Source organism: Lissotriton vulgaris, chromosome 7 (assembly GCF_964263255.1).
Source record: "Lissotriton vulgaris chromosome 7, aLisVul1.2, whole genome shotgun sequence".
NCBI lineage: Eukaryota > Metazoa > Chordata > Amphibia > Caudata > Salamandridae > Lissotriton > Lissotriton vulgaris.
In genome coordinates this window covers 568,184,437-568,205,923 of record NC_141695.1, presented here as the reverse complement: position 1 = coordinate 568,205,923, position 21,487 = coordinate 568,184,437, and positions in this window count along the sequence as shown.

The window sequence follows — 21,487 nt, the reverse complement described above, 5'->3', positions numbered from 1 at the left end:
TCCCTATATTAAAGGACGATATCAGCCTAATAAGTGGAGCCATATAGGCATTGACGGGGGTAGGGCTAAGACTCGAACCCTGGGTTACCCCTGAGAGCAGTGCATTTTCTTGTGAGTTATAGAGGCCTAGTGTGATCACTTGTCTGCGATAGTGCAGGAAGTTATTTATCCAAGCTGGGACCATGCCAGAAATGCCAAAGGAGGCGAAACGGTCTACAAGAATGGCATGTGAGACCGTGTCGAAAGCAGCCAACAGTTCTAACAGCACCAGAACTGCTCTTTTTCCCTGATCAAGGGCTGCTCTTAGGGTTTCGGCAGTGTACAATAGAGCAGATTCCGTGGAATTTTGAGCTCTGAAACCGGATTGATTGGAGTGGAGTAGATTTGTCCAACTATAAGACTTTAGCTAAAGTGCTGGCCCTATGCCTTAATGATTCTACACCGTATTTAGTTGAGGTTGAGCAGTCTGGTTTTGTTAAGAATAGGACTATAATGGACAATTCCAGTCTACTCAATCAAATGCTTTTTAAGCATTTAGAGCAACCGCTGCCAGAGAGTGGCTGAGTCTAGCTGCCTTACATAGAATGTTTAGAAAGACCCATGAATTGTCTAACGTATGCTCTTCGCTGGCATGGATTCAGCCCTCGTTTTCTTCTATTCACTTTCCTGCTATATTCCTCCCAGTGGTCTTCTGTTTTGGTCAATGGTAATCAATCTTCTTACTTTTCTCTCCACAATAGGGCAAACACGCTGGTCCAGGGCACAGCTACTGGCCATGAGGCCTCAGACTGGTAGCTGCAGCGCCATGTGCAATCCCACTCAGCTACTTGTTGACCATTTCGTATGCAAAGACTGTGGCTTTCCCCTGGAAGCTCCTACCAGCTGCCTTATTAAAGAAAGATATAAACCTCGAGTCAGCGAGCCACCCAGGGAGGTCAAGGCGTGTCTCGTCAATTGCCGCTCCCTAACACGCCATGCAGGCGATATATGGCTCTCTATCATCACCGATGCGTGGGACCTAATGTTCCTCACCGAAACCTGGGTCAAAAACGCCTCTAATCCGAATATATCACTAGCAATCCCCCCCGATTACCGCTTTGCAGGAATTAACCGTCCTGGGACTAAAGTGGGAGGAGGGGTTGCTATTATTTTTTGGTCCCAATGGAAAATAACATCCAGGAAATTACCTAACTCAGGTCCTATAGAGGCAATGTACTTTAGCATCACGGACCCCGTCCATTTGTTCTTGGTGGGTGCTCTTATCTACAATCCGCCTGGCACTCAGCCTTCACATCTTACTGAGTTACTGGCCACCTTAGCTGACCTTTTCCTCAAACACACGCATTTTACCATCTTAGGTGATTTCAACCTACATGTGGATGACCCTACCTGTTCAAAAGCGAGGACCCTCGTAGAAACACTAGCAGGCATAAACTTAGACCAGAGAGTGCACGGTGCTACCCACACTGCAGGCCACACCCTAGACCTGATCTTCTCAAACCTGCCAGCGCTTTCCACTCTGACCCCAAGTCCACTGGCCTGGTCTGACCACTCTCTCATCCCCTTCACCCTCTCCACCACCCCAGTAACTAAGCACAACGTAAAACCTGATCTAGGCAGAAAATGGCACAAAGTCACCCTTGAGGCCCTGGAACCAGCATTATCCAACGTGGAGTGGCTCTCAACCAAGAATATAGACGTAGATGTGGAAACATTTAACTCCACTCTGGTCACAGCGATTAATGTGATCGCCCCTTTTCTCCCCCTCAACTCGGCCAGATCGAAACCCTCCGCCCCCTGGTTTTCATCGGAACTCCGAGCGGAGAAAAGCAAATGTAAAAGACTCGAGCGACAATGGCGTCGCACATATGATCCGGTCGAAAAAAACATATATAAAGCAGCGCTGAAAAGATTCCATAAGCTAAAACAAGCCACCATGAAGGAATACTTTGCCAACAAAATCAACTCGGCTGACAACTCGGCCAAAACCCTCTTTCAAATCGTGAAAGACTTTACTAAGCCTTCAGAACTTTGTGATAACCTATCTCACTTTTTTCATCACAAAATTGTGATGAAAAAAGGGCTTGATGAGGCCTTGCTGACTCCACCCCCCCCCCCCCCCCCCCCTGCGGCCAGCACCACCACATTTGTTGCATTCGACCCCATCGCCAAAGACTCAGTCCTACACAGAATGAAAAAATGTTAATCTGGCTCCCCTCTCGACCCCGTCCCAGCTCTAATATTCACGCAGCTGTGTCCACTTATCACCACCCCCTTAGTCTCCATCTGGAATACCTCACTTTCCTCTGGCATATTCTCTTCGGAATGGAAACAGGCAATGCTTATCCCTATACTGAAGAAAGTGGATGCTGACCCATCGGTACTCAGCAACTACCGACCCATTTCTCTCCTACCCAAGCCTGCCAAGTAGTAGTACAGGAGCAACTGGCCAAGTAGTAGTACAGGAGCAACTGGCCGACTACCTGGAATCCAACTCCCTCTTGCATGAATCTCAATCCGGAGTTAGATCCGGATATAGCACTGAGACGGCCCTTTTGGAAGTATCAGAGACGATAAGAGCGAGCGTGGACAGAGATAAGGTGGCCATGTTGGTCCTCCTCGATCTGTCCGCGGCTTTCAACACCGTGACCCACTCCATATTACTGAACAGGCTATATGACCTAGGAATTCAGGGCACTCCACTGGCGTGGATAAAATCTTTTCTATCAGGCAGAACGCAACAGGTCAGGTGCCGCCCCCATCTGTCAAACAACAAGATGCCCCTGGACTGTGGTGTCCCACAGGGCTCGGCACTCAGCCCCCTGTTTTTAATGTCTACATGTCACCATTGGCAAAAGTAGATGAGGACTGCAGTCTCTTACGCTGATGATACTCAACTTATCCTCTCTTTTAGAGACCACTCTGACGAAGGTCTCGACAATTTTAAATCCTGCCTCACCAAAATAGTTCATTGGATGACATCTAACACATTAAAACTAAAGACAGATAACACTGAGGTGCTATTTTTTTATCTAAAACCCCCCTGCTGCCTTCTGTATGGTGGCCGACTGAGCTCAACCCAACCCCCATCCCCACTCACTCTGCCCGGAACCTTGGGTTCCATTTTGATAATGAACTGTCATGCAAAACTCAAATCCAAAAGGTCACATCTGCTTGTTTTGGCAACCTAAAAATGATTTAAAAAATCTCCCCCAATCTGGCAAGTGACTCAATGAGGACGGTTGTGCACGCCCTCCACACCTCACACCTGGACTATTCCAACAGTCTGTATGTAGGGGCGCCTGCTTACCTATGCCATTGACTGCAAATCGTCCAAAACGTGGCGGCAAGACTGATTTGTCATGTCCCCTATCGGCACTCCATCTCCCCTTACCTGAAGAATTTACACTGGCACCAAATCTCTTATCGCATACAGTTTAAAGCCCTGGTCCTGGCCTTTAGAGCGCTCAAGGCCACGGGCCACGCTATCTCAGAGACAGTTTGAAGCAGGTCCACTCGGTCCGCTCTCTGAGATCCAACCACCTCTGTCTCCTACTACCTCCCCGTTTTCATCGTTCGAGAAGAGGTGGTAGAGCCTTTGCTGTGGTCACCGCCAAGCTGTGGAACTCCCTACCGCTTGGCCTCAGACTCACCAAATCAGAATCCGTTTTCAGATCCAAGCTAAAAACATACCTGTTCTCACGCTGCTAGTTGCCTAAATCACTGCTGTTCCTGTCCTCAGCGCCGGGACCCCCCCGGTGGGGGTAGCCGTGCGCTTTACCAAATTCCATAATAATAATAATAATAATAATAAGGGCACACAGCAGTAAAGCCCCTTATCGCCAAAGCTGTTTGTGCTGGCACTTGACCCTTTTTCACTTAAGTTGAAACAACATGCACTTTCTCTGGCTTTCGGTGTAATATTGCTCACATTAAATATATATGGTTTATGCACATGACATCCTTCTCTATAATGTCCAAACCTGAAAACATCTCTCTATAACTTTTTAAAGAACTAAATGAACATTCAAAAGTATCAGGTTACAAGCTTAACAGAGAAAAGACCAAAGTGATGCTCCTCAATTAGTTCTATTATATCGCGCTCTTTGCTGGGATGGGTCTATCTTGGCATCCTGATAAGATCAAGTGTCTAGGTACCCTATGCCCTACAAATATCAGAGATGCTTTGCAAGGATGGTCTTCTAATTTTCTGTCAAGGTGAAGCTGCCTCGATACTATTAAAATGATGGTTCTTCCAATTATTAATTTCTTCCTCACGATGTTACCTATTAAAATTCCTGCAAAATACTTTATAGCTGTTGATAGACTTTTATCTAATTTTGTACCGAATGGGAAACCTTATCATATTTCTCTACACTGCCTAAAGTTATCAAAATCAGTCAGAGTGGTTAATTATCCGGACTTCTCTTCTTGTCATAAAGCCTTCATTGTTAAACATTGTCAATGCTGCTTTGTTAAATAATCATAACTCTTCACCCAAATTATGGCTTACGCTGGAATTAGCTTTTATCTCTCCTTTCTCCAATACTCATATTACACATACGTCTCATCCTTCTACTATTGGTTAACTGCAGTTTTCTTTTACTCTTGTTCCCTTTTCAAGCCAAACTTGGTAGCTCATCTTCTCTCGTGGGACCAATTCCTTCAGAACCCTATTTGGGACAATAAATACCTACTCGCGAACAGTGAAGCAATTTTTTGGCAGACTTGGTTAAATAAGGGTATATTTACTGTTTCTCAATTGATCCGGCATAATAATTCTATCATTCTATTTGCAAATCTATCCTCTTCTTTTAACTTCTCCCCGAAATTTCTCTAACAATATATGATCATAGAATCCTTGCTGCTTCTACACTGGAATCTTTTCTCTTCCTTCTCCTTCCATTCAAGGAAACTCTAACCAATCCTCTCACAGAAGCATCCTTCATTCGTCTGAAGCCTCAATATTTATAAAACACTGATACCCCCACCCCCCTTACATAGGCCAAAGTAAATATTGGAGCTCCTGTGGGAATCAGATCTGGGTTCTAGATGACATACCGCAATCTGGCAGAAAATATGTGAGAAGATGTATTCCACTGCATGTACTGCCACTCTTACCCAAACACGTTATTGCTTTTATAATAGGCTTTTTATACACACCTAAACACTTGTTGAAACTTAAATTACTCAAAAGGCATGCATGCTGGTGATGCTCCTCTCACCCTGATACCTATCTTCACATGTTCTTTCTAAGTCCCAAATTGTCCATATTCTAGAAACAGTTATTGATTAGACTGGGTGAGAATACCAAAGTTCACTTTACTTTTTCTATTGAGGTTTTCATTTTTAGGTGGCTTAAGCAGTATCAGGTCTCAAAATAAATTGCTATATAAATTGGTAGATATGTTGATTGCTATTGCATTCCAGGTGATTAGCACTAATTAGAAATCTAAAGAAAATATTTTCTGGTGGAACTTGGATTGTCATAAGCATCGTAACGATCGTTATAGCCTTCACTCTTTATCTTTGTCGGAAAAACGGAATGAACTTTGGTCACCACAGACTAGATATTTGTCTGAACATATTCGAAATACGACTTAACCACTTAATGCATTTACGCATTTGGTTTATGAGTGGTTGTTAATGTTTTCTTCTATTCCTGTTCTTCTTTATCATACCATGTATTTTTACATTATGAATTGGAAGTTTTCTTACACTGTTACAGTATTTACAGTTCCTGTTTCTCTCTCTCCTCTCTCTTCTTTCACGTCTTCCTTTATTTTCCCTCTTCACTTTCCTTTAATAATACAATGTTCATGTCACTATGCTACCTGCATCTGATGGTAATTTGTATTTATGATGCTGGCTTGAGTTTTTGTATTTAGTTCTTTATACTGTCCCTTATTGCTCTTTAAGTAATGGTTTTCTGGAATTTATGTAGAACTTTTCACTTCTTCAATAAAAATACTAAACTTAAATAAAAAAAATCAAAAACCGAGGGATTCCTTATTATTTAAAAGAACTTTTAATACAGAACATTAATTTCAGCAAAAATCATTGAGGGACATTCCCATTATCCTAATCGGCCTTCCCATCCGAAGAGGCAAGCAATTTTCAAAGCAATGATACATTGCTGTTTTAAAAATAATTTGGCTGGGAAAGTTGCTGCAAAATAAGGGGCAGATTTACAACAAAGTAGCGCAGCACGGTCCAGCAAGTCAATTTGCTGCGCCATGCTGCGTTAGTTTAGAAAGCACAGAGATGCGACATGTTTACAAGAATATGTTGCATCTCTGTGCTTCCCCTGCGCTGGCGCACAAACTGCTGCCATGTGCCAGCGCAGGCACACTTGCACCATGGTGCAAGGATGCATGCATTGTGGGGAAGGACACCTTCCTGCACAAAAACAATCACAAGAGGCTTTTTCCTCTTTCAATGCGTGCTGCAGAATGTAGCACGCTTTGAAAGAGGAAACAAGCATTTGCAGTGCAATAGGTTTTCCAGTTAGGAGAGTTTTAGCTATTGGCATTGTAAATAACAATGCCTTTTATTTATGTTTTTAAAAAGAAAACAAAAAAAGGCACTGTTATTTGCAATGTCAATAACTCAAACTTGCGTGAATGCGAGACCTATTGCATTGCAAATGCTTGTTTTTGTTCCGTTGGGAGCTGAGGCTCACTGTGTAATTCTTGTGGCGAGGAAGACTTATGAGGAGGTAATAAGTGTTACACATGAGTTGTGCGAGGTTTATTTATTTATTTTATTTAAGAAGTTTTATATAGCGCTAGCCTGACCGGAAGGTATTGGAGCCCTTTACAAACAGTGGAGAGCAGTGCAAAAGAAAGCAAATATAATACATTCAGTAAGGCGTTCAGGATACGAGTCAAGTATAAATGGCCAACCGCATCGAAGATGAGAGCCAAGGCGTTTTGAACACTCCAAGCGGTTCCTATCCGTTCGATAGGGAGCGGCCGAGAAAAAGGATTTTGAGGTGGCTTTTGAATATCGGGAAGTGTGGAATAGTTCTGATATGGGGGGGATAGAGTTCCATATTTTGGGAGCATTTCCGGCAAAGGACCTGGCCTTGGTTTTTTGTTTTCGTGCTTTGAGTGGGATAAGAAGTAGGGTGTTGGAGCTTCTGAGAGTCCTGTTCTGTAACATGAGTGGTGAGAGGTGAGCAGTGATAGGCGAGTAGTGATAAGCGTTACACGTGAGTGGTGTTACACATGACCAGTGAGGCCTTGGGCGGGTGATCAGTTAATATTCCTAACTCTGCTGTTGCTCGAGGTCGGAGCCTCGTCACACAAGTAGTGTCCAAAACCCTCGTGTGCTGCAGTTTTCACAATTATTACTTTACCACATAAATCGTGCATACTGTAAGCTGTGCAGGTTCACGGCTGCCAATCAATGTGAATTCCGGCGTTCAGTTTGGTTGTAAAAGTGAAAATAACCAGGTGCATAAGAGGTTTCTTTGCACTAACTTCTCGCTCAGCACTCCTGTCCTCCTCACAGAAAGATTTGTGCCGACCTCATCCCCCATGCTCGGGAGGGGTCCTGGGTGCAATGGGAGGGCGAGCAAATATTCTCTGGAACAATATTGTGCAATATTCTACTAACATGCGCCTCCCTCCAGGTGTCAGGCCTCTCAGCGCTATTCAGCTGCCGGACAGCATGGCAGGGGCGGGGGGATTGGTGGGGCTGAGGTTGCACCAAAGGGACCCAGGGACAAGAGTGCACTCCACCCCCACCACAATACAGACAAAAAGCAGGAGTCCCCTGCCCGGGGGAACAGCAGGGTCAGATGCAGAATGAATGAATGAATGATTCAATGCAGGCACCTCTGTCCACACCCGGACAGTACCTGTGTTGTGGGAGGGGAGTGAACTGCTCCAGAGCCCTGCACTGCGGCATGACCTGTCCGAGCTCTCAGAACCCTTGATGCGTCCTGTCCTAGTATGTCAGCCCTTCTAGGACAGGGCAGTGGGTCGCATGAATGTGTATTCGATTACAGCTACACAGCACACTACCTTTGCACTGTTTACACTTTTTACATTATATATAAATATTTTTAAAAAGTATATATATTTTGCACAAGAAAATGGAGTCCGTTCCTGTTTCTGGTTCAACAGCTCCGCGAAACATAAAAGAACAAAGGATTTGGTTTGATATATGTCTCTTTCCACAGAATAATAAGCTGTGATATTACCATATATCCCATAATACCAAATTTTGAACAGAAACTTAAAATTAACTGACTTGGAAACCACAAAATTCTTCAACAGATCAATTCAACAAATGAAAAGGCGAAGCAAAGGTTGGAGTTTACACAGCTCTGAATAAGGCGTAGAAACGACTTCTGAGCACTGTCAGATTGAGCAGATACCGGACATAAATAAACAGGGTCACACAGGTTGGCAGCGGGTGAGCCAGCAGGTGGGCCCAGTTATATCACTGAGAACACAACAGCGCAGCAGGAATTAAAATCTGCACAGCCCTATTTACAAAAGTTACCGGAGTCACCACAAAAAGACCTGTGCACCCCAAGGTGGGCCGACCACTAACTGATGCTTTAAGTGACAACTTAAAAATATATGTATTTATACACACAGCCCGTCGGTGCCGCCACGTCCTGCAGCCACTTAGTCCCATCCCAATTTTCTATTTCTTTTTTGTTGTTTTAAATAAAACATTTTGGAACCCTGCTTAGCCATCAATTTGAATATATTTGTAATTATGAAAACAACATTAAACATCCTCGTTTATAAGCAGGCAACACATGTGTGGAGCCCCGATCTCTGCAGCGTCCAACAGGCAGAGCCCTGTCCACGCTAAGAGAAATCTGAAATAAATACCATGGGGCATATTTACAATTACTGTCGCAACCCTACAAATTAGCAGGGATGCGTCAGTAATTGTGCGCCGCAGCTCCGCCACCCATGATGCGCCACATTTACAATACGGCGCACCATGGGGCTAAAAGCGGCGCATTGCTGGAGTTGCGTAGCAAGCGCGACGCAGCTCCAGCAATGCTCTGGGGGGGCCTATTCTTTCAATGCTGTCTCAAGCCTTTTGCCTGCTTCAAGCAGGCGCAGGGTTTTGATGCAGCATCGGCCTAAAAGTGACTGAGTGAAATCTTGTAGATTTCACTCAGCCACTTTTAGGAGGCGTTCCTGAGCAGGAACGCACCACCTGCGCAGGAACGCCTCCTTATGGCGCAGGGCTTTACAAAGTGATGCATCTCCCAGATGTGTCACATTGTAAATACCCCACACCATGGCGCATCTTTTGCGCTGCCTCTGCGTCACAAAAGTGACGCAACGGCAGCGCAAAAGAGGCGCAAGGGGCTTGTAAATCTGCCCCATGTTATCTATTAGCCGAAGTGCAACGTTTAACATGTGCTGAAACCTTAATGGGCAGCTGAGCGATGCCTCCCGCGTCACCGACAGGGCAATAAAGGGTCTTAAATAACAGCTATCAGCAACCTCTGGAACTTCACCCCCAAAAAAGCACAAACAATAAAAATGTAAGACTTGAAAAGCGTACTATGAATCTAATGTAACTGGTGCTCACATACAGCTCCAACTTCCAGTCGCTTTCACGCTACATCAACCTGCAAAAAAAACAAGGCATACCAGCAGACACGAATGACTTGCGGTAATATTATAGCGTCAAGATGGGGGTGAGCGCTATAAAAATGTGCAGTCAGTATGAAGGGGCTGATAGGATAGGTAAAATTTTAGCATATAAAGTGGCTGGAGATCGTGCTCAAATGGCTAATAGAGAAATCAAAGGGGCTAATAATCAAATATTCCAGGAGCCTAAATCAATACTACAGCAATTTCCTCAATACTATCAAGAGCAATACACCCCGGAATGCAAGGTTAGTGAAGATAATTCATTACTATGGAGGAAGAACAATCGGATCAATTAATGCGTGATGTTACATTGTTAGAAATCAGAATGGCTATTAACTCTTTGGCTTCTGGTGAAGCTACTGGAGAAGATTCAATCCCTTTAGAATTATTTATAACCTGTACAGAAGAATTGATACCGCTATTAGCTAAGGTCATTCAAGCTATTGGTAAGGGGGATCAAGCGCCAAGGTCTTGGAACTCTACTCAAATTATTTTTTTTCTTTAGAAGGGCAAACCAGCCTATGAAAGAGGGTCATATAGACGTATTTCGCTTATAAACAACGATGCAAATATATTTGCAAAGATACTAGCAACTAGGCTGGCACCATTGATGTCACAATTAGTATCACCTGTTGGGTGTCTTTAGAAAGCCCTCACCCACCAACCTAGTTGGTGGCATGCTTCATCATCGGGCCCACCCAGTGACACCTAGCGTGTCCCGGGTGTGCTTCGACGCCTGATTACAGCGGAGCAGGTATGTCACTGTGTGTGCGGTGTAAGGTGTTCAGATATGTGAGGTTAAAACGGCTTGGCGGATGGTCCCTGGGGTGAGGATACTTTATTAAAAGGGCCTCCGTCAGCGGTTAAAAATAAGGCTGTGGGACGTTAGAGGCGGGTTACGACCTCCTACGTCCTAAGAGTGTCAACATGTTTCAGCCAGTGCCTTATTACTAATCTGGCTTTCTTCAGGACAATGAAATATGTGTAGGTTTAAAATAGGGGTAGTGTAGTGTAGTCTATGTGTCTACACGCCCTAAAGTGTATATAACTGTGAGAGGGGGGATTCCCTTCTCAAGATCACCTGTACATTTAACATTGAAAGACAGGGACAGGACAAACATGGGAGAGAAAGAGTCACTAGAAAGTATTGATCATTTGTTATGACAGCCGGCTTAGTAGCGATATGGTGCAGGCTATGAGCGGCTCAAGTGTAATGATACTGGTGGTACCATTATTGTGGAATCGCACTAGAACTTCGAGGGTGAAGTGATTTAAAACAGCGGTATAAAATACTGCATGAGTGAATAGTGAAGAATTTTGGCGCAAGGACCATGTCTTACGCTTTTTTAGCTTGCTATTGCTCCAAGGTTATTGAAGTGGCAAGGGGTGGCCCTAGTAGGGAGAAAAGGTAGGACCACTGGGGTTAGGAGACCTGTGGGAGAAAGTATGGGTAGCGCTTACCTATTGTAGAGATGTTCAGCATACTCACAGGATTTCTGGCCAGCACCAGCGTGGGACCTGTTGTGCCTCCTTTGCAGAACCGGTAGTGAATGGCTGCTGTTGCCGGTTTTTATACTGCCGTTAATTGTATAAGTAAGGGCACCTGGAGGAAAGAGTAATGGTGGAAAGACTTGCGCATGGGCAGGTGTTCCTGCTAGCGCTAGCGTGAAACTAACTGCTGCCTTGGAACCTGGCTGATTACAGGGGCGATCTCCGTGGTTGAATTGATCCACCTGCCCATCCGCACATGCGCAAGAACTCTTGCCACGGCGCATGCGCGGACCACTTCTCGGCCGTGCATGCGCGAATCACTTCACGGCCGCGCATGCGCCCGCCCGCACCACACGCCGGCGCATGCGCTAAAGACTTAGCACTATACCACGCACCAGCGCGATGCGAAGGGCACACACCTGAGCGCGATAACGACCCACAACGCGAGTCTTTCCACCATTATTCTTTCCTCCAGGTGCCCTCACTTATACAATTAACGGCAGTATAAAAACCGGCAACAGCAGCCATTCACTACCGGTTCTGCGAAGGAGGCACAACAGGTCCCACGCTGGTGCTGGCCAGAAATCCTGTGAGTATGCTGAACATCTCTACAATAGGTAAGCGCTACCCATACTTTCTCCCACAGGTCTCCTAACCCCAGTGGTCCTACCTTTTCTCCCTACTAGGGCCACCCCTTGCCACTTCAATAACCTTGGAGCAATAGCAAGCCAAAAAAGCGTAAGACATGGTCCTTGCGCCAAAATTCTTCACTATTCACTCATGCAGTATTTTACACCGCTGTTTTAAATCACTTCACCCTCGAAGTTCTAGTGCGATTCCACAATAATGGTACCACCAGTATCATTACACTTGAGCCGCTCATAGCCTGCACCATATCGCTACTAAGCCGGCTGTCATAACAAATGATCAATACTTTCTAGTGACTCTTTCTCTCCCATGTTTGTCCTGTCCCTGTCTTTCAATGTTAAATGTACAGGTGATCTTGAGAAGGGAATCCCCCTCTCACAGTTATATACACTTTAGGGCGTGTAGACACATAGACTACACTACACTACCCCTATTTTAAACCTACACATATTTCATTGTCCTGAAGAAAGCCAGATTAGTAATAAGGCACTGGCTGAAACATGTTGACACTCTTAGGACGTAAGAGGTCGTAACCCGCCTCTAACGTCCCACAGCCTTATTTTTAACCGCTGACGGAGGCCCTTTTAATAAAGTATCCTCACCCCAGGGACCATCCGCCAAGCCGTTTTAACCTCACATATCTGAACACCTTACATCGCACACACAGTGACATACCTGCTCCGCTGTAATCAGGCGTCGAAGCACACCCGGGACACGCTAGGTGTCACTGGGTGGGCCCGATGATGAAGCATGCCACCAACTAGGTTGGTGGGTGAGGGCTTTCTAATGACACCCAACAGGTGCCACCGCCAATTGGCAAAACGATACTGAGTCGCTATGACAATAACAATATTAATGTCAAACTAACCCCATCTCTAGCTAGTCTCTTTTTGATTTACTAAACATATAAACCGGGGATCTGGACTAGCTTTCTGGTCCTCTCTCTCCCTCTTGATTCTCGCACAATTAGTATCACCCCAGCAACATGGGTTTATCCCTAAGAGAGATACGATGGCACACATTAACATGGTCATTATGTCTTTTGATGTTGCACGGATCAAGCCAACCCCACTCGGTATAATTTTATTAGATGCAGAAAAAGCATTTGACCGAGTGGGGTGGGGCTTTCTCTGGGCCACATTATCTGCCTTTGGTATAAAAGGTCAATTTCTGAAGTGGATCCAATCATTATATGACAAGCCTAATGGCAAAGTCTGTTATATGGGCAAATGTTCTCCTACTTTTTCGATCAAACGTGGGACAAGACAGGGGTGTCCTCTGTCACCTTTGTTATTTGCCCATATAATGGAACCTTTTTTGATTGCGCTGCAGAGTCAAGATCAGATTTCTCCATTTGTAAATGGTGTAGACTCTCTTAAAATTACTGTCTACGCAGACGATGTTGTGGTTTATTCCACTAATGTATCTGAAGCACTGAAGGGTATAATAACAGAGGCAAGGGAATTCGGTTTGGTGTCGGAATACAGGCTTAACACTGAGAAGACCCAAATTGTTATGAATTACAAGTCACCAAGACCAGTGACAGGGGTTTGTGATGTAGCTACTTATCTGGGGCTTAAAATCTCCTCGAATATCAACTCAATACTTGCTCTTAATTACGAGTCGTTACTAAAAGAAACTGTTGTTTTATTTTAGAAATGGCACAAGCTACCCTTAAGTATTATTGGCCGAATAAATCTGGTCAAAATGAAGATACTGCCAAAATATTTATATCTTTTCCGATCTATCCCCTTACGGATCAATAACTCCTATTTCAATAGATTAGACAGTATTATCAGCAGTTTTTTTGGGGGGTATAAGAAAGCTCGTTGAGCTGTTACATTGCTTAAACTCCCATTTAATCAAGGAGGATTGTCTCTGCCAGACTTCAAATTTTACTATTGGTCTACCTTTTCGACTCGATTTCGAAGCCTGATCATTCCTGAGAAAAGTTTATATTTCCACAAATTTACGTTGGGTGAGGATGTAAATATGTTCCTTTACAGACTAAACGACCCTAATTACTTTAAACGTGTGAAATTCAAGACGGTATGAGATACTGTCAGTATATGGCGCTCTTTCCTTGTTAAGTGTAAAACCTCTCTCTTTCATTTTGGTACCCCCTTGTGGCTTAATCCGGGTCTACCAGGAATTTTTCATGATACAGCTGGATTAGTGTTGTCAGATTCCGGTATTAAAAAATTGGGAGACTTATATGACCATCACGGGTTTTCTACATTTGAAAGGTTGAAGGTATGCTATAATCTCACCAAAGGGGCTTGATTGAAATATTATCAAATTAGAGAATATTTAGTGCGGAAACTAGGATTGACTGATATTTTGGACTCTGATTTATGGAATTGTATTTATAAAGAAGCTGATAAAGCATGGATTAGCATGGGATATAAAAAAAATTCAGGTTTTAGAAATAATGATTCTACAAAATTATCCGAGAAATGTAGTAGGAAGCTGGGTATTGATGTGACCCCTAACTTGATTACCTCATCTTTAAATATTTTAAACCGTTCCGTTCATTCTTCTAGTCTAAAGTTGCAGTTCTTTAAAACCATCTGCCAACTTTACTACACACCAGATAGGATTTTAAAATGGACTCAAATTAATAGCACTAGCGAGCGTACAAAGTGTCCAAAATGCAACTTAAGATCAGCTGATATTATCCACATGTTTTTACGTGTCCGCAATTGAGTGATTTTTGGAATGGAATAACTAAAGTTATGTCTACAAAACTGTCATGTTCAATAGTACTGACATCTGTCGACGTGCTGGTCGGCACCTCTAAAGCGAACAGCTCCGCGCTAATTTCATGCACTAGACTGATAGTAGCTAGGGTCTGGATTCAACATAACCCTCCGACGGTTCAGGAATGGTGGAGCCTTGTAAAGGAAATATATATTATGGAACAAGCCTTAGCAACAACAAGAGGTATTCTGACGACTCGCAGATCATTTTCTCGTTGTCCGATTCTGGCACACCAGCCCCTTCCATTCTTAAACAGGGTCTACAAAACATTTTCACCTGGATGACCACCAACCAGTTGAAACTGAACAGGAATAAAACGGAGATCCTCCTGCTGGGTAAACAAAGTGATCTATGGTCCTCCTACCACTTGCTTTCCCAGATGGGAAATCTCCCGTCACCTACCGACCAGGTACGTAATCTGGGGTTTACTCTGGACAGCTCCCTCTCAATGAAGCAACAAGCCAACAAAGTGGCCAGCCTTTGCTTTACAATCATAATGTGGCTTAAGAAAATCCTGTGGATGCTACCTACCTCCACCCAAAAAACTGTGGTCAATGCCCTCATTACATCTAGGCTTGACTACGGAAACATCTTGTATCTTGGTTCAAACAAAGAGGTAATACAGCGGCTGCAACTTGTTCAAAACGCTGCTGCCAGGCTGCTTTTCAAATTCCAAAAACTGCCAGTGTGTCTAAATACCTGCGTGACCTACACTGGCTCAGAGTAGAGAACCGGGTCAGATTCAAGGCCCTCAGTTACATGTTTAAAATTAAGGCAGGCACCGCTCCCAAATACCTACAAGCTCTAGCCCACCCTTACATACCTAATCGCAGTTTACGGTCACAAGCAGCTGCCAATTTCTGTGTACCCAGGTTTAAACTTGCAAGAATGGGAGGGAAATCCTTTGCCCAGCTAGGACCCAAACTCTGGAATGCCATTCCTTCACATATCCACAAAGAAGACAACTACGCCAGGTTCAGGAAAAACATCAAAACCTGGTTGTTCGAACAATAACCTGAACCACACTGCTTTACGTCCATCTTCTTTTGTGCTGTGTCTCGGCGCCGGGAAACCCTTTTTGGTAGCTGTGCGCCTTACAAATGTAAAAAATAAATAAATATTCAAGCAAAAGTGAAAGTGGATAGGATTTGGGGAATATTTATGTCATGATATTCGTTAATTCTTTTTTCTTTTATTAAATGTCCTTATTGTCGGTTGAGCTATGCATTACCTTGTTGAAAATACTGTAATGTATCAATTATTTCTGACGTTTGTATGAAATGTTTCTTTTCATTTTTACTTCGCTGTTATGTGCTTGTCCCTTTTGATGCAAATAAAAATGTTTAAAAAAAACAAATGTGCAGCCTGTGTTTAAACTCACTTTCATTGTCTACGCGTGTCAATATTAGGATGTGATTTCGGACTACAATTCTTCACCAGGGAGATGGTGCATCGACCCTGGAGACCCCTGAAGGCTGAGGGAGACTTACTTCAGTGGTGATTTGATTCATGGGTGCGAGCTCCACAGACAATATGCATATAAATGTGCCTGCACTGGGAGGGGCGCAAATTTTTGGCAGGCGGCTGGTGTAAAGAATTACTGAGTACAAAGAGGCGTTTGGTTGGCCAGGGGGTAAGATTTACATATGTAAAGGGTAATTAACAGGTTCGCCAGGGGGTGGGAGGGCTGGGGTGATGGCAAAATTAACAAGCGGAAAAAAGTTAAATAGCTGCTGGTGACGAGCAGGGACCCATTTTAAAACTAGAAGGGAGGTCGGTTTGTGCAGAGTGACTCATATTCATAAACTTGCCGTGGCATAGCCAGGGAGCCATACCCTGATTTGGAAGCACGCGCAGTTTTTGCCTGTGCTTACAGAAATAAACTATATTCGTGATCAGCCATAGTGGCCGACCTTGGAACTGGGGAACCAGCATCCGGCGTTGACTCAGCATCCTGTGATTGTGGGCAAATCACTTATTTTCCCAGTGCCTACCAAAAATAAATGTGTCCTTGTGTAGCGTAAATGGTGCTCTTTCATGTAAAGCGCTCCACTACCTTCGGGTCGAGTTCGCGCTATATAAATGTACACAAAAAAAAAATTCTCCACTGACCTATATTTTTTAGACCAGTGCATATCATTATCCGTGATCTCACCTTGTAAACCTCGCTCTATGCCAAGCCCATTCCCGGCCGCCACCCGTGCCGGAAGGCAGTAGGAACCATCGCACCCCGGAATTTTGTTTCGCGGTCTCACGGGTTGTGTGCAGCCCGGACGCTGAACAGTGACACTGTGTTAGAGAGCAGAGCACAACTGAGCATGGCTGCTACAGGACTGGGGAGGACAGGGGAGGGCACGAAAGAGAAGGGGGCAGATGAAACCCCCACGAAGGAGAAGTGTTGGAACAGGAAGGAAGTAATCAAAAAATCGGGCTCTAAAACAAAGACATGAGAGTCTGGGGAAGGAGTGATGAAAGCCAGTCTGGTTATAGAGGGAAAGTAATCAATCGAAAGCTGTGAATGGCGTTGGGGAACGGGGGGTTTCCCTGTGAGATACCAAGGGATTAGAAGAGGAGTGTACAGATAAGAGCTAGTTAGAGGGTTGGGGGAAGGAGGTGGCCTGCATGATTGACTCGCGGGAGTGAGCGGCTGGTGCCGCGATAATTGATAGCATAGGGCGGCAGCTGCTGGCTCCCGCGAGTCAATCGCCTCACGTGCACGCGTTGCCATTGAAGGCAATGGAACGCGTGCACTTGCTTGGTTGAAAAGCCATGGCGATAGCAAGAGGTCTTTTTGCCTCGCAGTGCATGCGTACTGGGTAGGCGAGACCTAAAAACGAGGAGAAATTAAAATATTTCCTCCTCCTTGCGCCTCACTACGCCACCTCCAGGGTGGTGTAGCACTCACACGCATCTCCAGATTTACGATTTCTCGTAAATCTGGAGATGTATCTTGTTCCATGGGTGTTGCGTGGGAACACACACAGCAACAGCTTTGGAACGCCCCTCTCATGCACAGTGCTGCTTGTGAAGGGGCTATATATTTACAAGGAGAGGAAAAGTCAGGCAGGGTGGCTTTTCCTCTCCTTGTAAATATGGAGGAGCCTCCTGCACCACCAGTAGTCATGAAAAGTGACGTAGTGGTGGCGCAAGGGGCTCGTAAATCTGCCCCTCAGTATTTCTGCTGTAAGTTCACGTTACATGGTCTATCATTTTTTACCTATTCGCCTCCTGGGCGTAGCAGGAAAAAGTAAGCTAGAGCAGAAAACACGAGTTCCAGGAAGGCAACATTAGAACACGCAAACAAATGATATCAGCTATACCGAGGGATCTCTGAAAGAGTAACATGCCATTAAGGGGTCCACTGCTAATGCGCTGACACCAATACATAGCAGATATTAGACACACATATGAAAGCGACTTTATTCACGTTAACAAAATGCATTTAATATCCGAGGTAGAAAACGTTAATAAGCACCCGATTCAGTGGACTATTTATGAGGATTCCATTTGTTGTTTAGTGCAACAATAGACTTGCGTTATTGCCTTCTTTCCTGGATACTATAGTTAGTAGGTGATGTTATTTGGACTAACTCTTCATGGCAGAAGCAATATGAAGCAGTCACGACTTGGAAGGCATCTTGTAACAGGGCCAGCCTGTTCTGGGGACCTGTTGTGCTGATATCAGATGTTCTAGACGCAAACTCCCTGCGGTTTTAGGCACTCACTGTTCGCAGTCTTCGGGCTGTTGCTGTAATTACAGAATTGGGCGGGAAGCGCCAGATTGAGGCGAAAGGCGCTGGTGTTCATATTAAAGAAGTCTGCGACCTGCTGAAGGAGCAGAGCGATGGAAGTCAGGATTTTTTTTTTAACTCATCAATTCCCCAAATGAACTACAGATACTTTCTCATTCATTATATGGACATCTGGCAGGGGTTTTGATAGATGAGAGAGGGATGTACTTTAGATACCTGTGTTTTGCTGAGCTTGCTTGACTAGTATTCGACTCAGCTCCAGGGGATAGCAGACTTTTTTAACCTTTTCAGTGTGCCATGGGGCTTACAAGGGGACCCAGGCCAAAAAAAACGAATCCACAAGGCAGCATCTTGTTCCATGGCTGACAAATGGCTTTGTTTTGCATATACTTACTCTTCCAGCAGGCACCTTTAGGCAAAGGAACTGAACATTAATGTAGTGCAATTTGTACAAAATGAAAGGTGGCAATCCATTTGCCACAGGGGCACCACCTTTTATGCAATTGAAGGTCCACTTTAAATGTTGTACCACCTGATGCATATTTTCTGGCCAGGACCACATGCAAGGAAAAGTAGCCCTGAGCAGGGAAAGCAAACTATGACCCTCAAGCATAGGGAGAATAATCCCAGTGCTTCAGGGACATTGCCATTTTGTTTTACACAAACAAACTATCACATTAGGAGTTTCTTTGAGAAAATAAAAAAGAATGGTGAGAGGTTTTCATAACACATTTTGCATGTTTAAGAATGAATGTGAATACTTACTCTGGGAATGTTCAGCAGATTTGTCCTGACAAAATTCGCCAGAGGAATATTTTGGGGGTTAGGAGGGGAGAGGATGGGTTCTGTAATGACTGCTCAACACAGAAGACCTGATTTTGACTTTGGCGGATGAAGGCAAATATGTCACCATGATTGAATACTTTACTCTAACCTGCCAAATTTAGAGATGTCCTCTGGACCAACGGACATCTTTTGACATTGACCGAAACCATAGTCACAGCCTTGTGTCATTGTATTTCAATTTAAACCGATGATACATTAAAAATGACAGTACCTACCTTCAAACTTTTAACTTGTTTGTTTTTGTAAATAAAAAAGCTAACGAACCCCACACCATGGGAATAGCCTTCCAAGAAGTGGGGTTCATATTGCAGTTTTTAAGTTATTTCTCATTGACAACTACTGCATCAGTTGAGGTAGTAAAGGTGCCGAGCGTTCGTTTTCCAGTTATTCAAAATGAATACATTCATAAGTCTCTCTTGTACATGTATGATGCTTATGTTATTTTTTCACATGGTTTTCCACAAATACCATTTGTTTAGAGGTTTCCAAAGGTGTATATCTTAAGCCTGGTCATTCATTTAGCCAAGACGTATTTCACCCCTTACATAGTCTGTAAGGCAGGGGCTTTTTCAAGGCAAACACATTAGTAAAAATTCTATTAATTATTTACATTTTGAAATAAACAGCCTTATTTATGATAACGAGTTTCATCCTCTTCAGTGTCTCAAGGGGAAATAAGAGGGTGCACAATGGCTTTTATGGAACGTGTTCAGGGTAGAAAGAAGGGAAAAATATTTGTGGTTTTCAAAGAAACCCTTTAAGTCCTCAGGTAGCAGAAAGGAGAGTGTAATATAGGGTTTATGAGGCTTTATTTAACATGATTTTACACAATACATCAAGAAAGTGGAAAAAGGCAGTATTACAAATTATTACAATGGGCAAAAATAAAGAGATGCCTGGGAAAGTGCAAACAACAAAGTCTTGGCACATGGTATACGAGTGCATATTTAGTAATTAGTTACCTTTCCCACAAAGTATGTAAATACAATGGTCATGTCCTGTATGGCGTCATTTGTATTTAAAGAGTAAGAAAAATAAGAGGTAGGCATAAGGATTCTAATTACTTGTGTTTAACACCTTCATTGCTAGGTCTTTTCTCACCCTATGCTAAGCCTTTTTTTGGCTATTTATGGTAGTTCAAGCTTAGGACCCCATAACTTTATCTCCACATAAGGTATCCATGCCAAATGTGCGTCCCTTTTTTTCAATCATTCTGAGGATTCTAAAGGCATCCAGGGTTTGTGGATTCCTCTGGAGGGGACTGAGAAATTAGCCAAAATACAGGTAAATTTGGGGAAAAATGGGAAAAAAGTGCTGCAGAAGAAAGCATCTTTCCCCCCCCTGCAAATGGTATCAATGAAGGGTTTGTGGTGCAAATCACAATCTTCTCAGCTTTTAGGAACAGGAAGGCTTTTGTGAGAAAACGAAAATTTTCTGCACATCTTTGACATTTTACTGGTACATAGGCTATTTTTCCTAGTTGTTTTGCATTCAACCTCCTTCCAGTTAGTGGTAGAGATGGATCTGAAACTAATAATGGATCCTAGAATGCTATACATTTCTGAAAAGTAGACAACATGCTAAATTCAGCAAGTGGTAATTTGTGTAGACACGTCAAGGGTTTTCTATTGAAAGTAACAGTAAATTAAAAAATATTAAATTGAATTTCTTCTAACTATGGCATATTTTTTAAAACAATATACCGTTACATCTGTTGGACACTTCTGGTTGTGAGGGTGTGTAGGTTCATCAAGAGCTAAAGTTACCCAATGCCAATAACTAAGCTATACATTGCAATGGTTTTTCATTGAGTACCGGATATACAGCGATTAATTTGGTAAAACATAAAGAGTGAAAAATAGGTATCAAGGAAACCTATGTATTTCCGAAATGGGAACAAGAGATGGAGTTTAGAAGCAGTGGTTATTTGCACATCTCTGAATTTGTGGGTACCCGTAATAGCATATGAATTAGAGGGCATTGTTCAAAATGAATTGTTTTTTACACACTGTCTTATATTTGGAAGGCAGAAATGCATAGAAAGACAATTGGTAAGATCATTTTGCTTGAGAGACCGAAGGGAATGCTGGATGGTAGGAAATTTGTGACAATGTGGCAATCCCACACAGAAATGTGGAAAAATATGATTTTTTAAAAGCTAAATTTGAGGCTTGTAGTGGATTCTGGGTAAGAAAACATGGGGGGATAGACGCAAGTCACACGTACCTGGACTCCGATAGGCTCATTTCACTTTTAATGTAATGAAGTCAACGCGCGGATCGTCATTACACTGAAAAAAAATACACTGAAAAATAAAAATGCATCAGGTGGTTGGGGTAGCTCTTCCCCAGT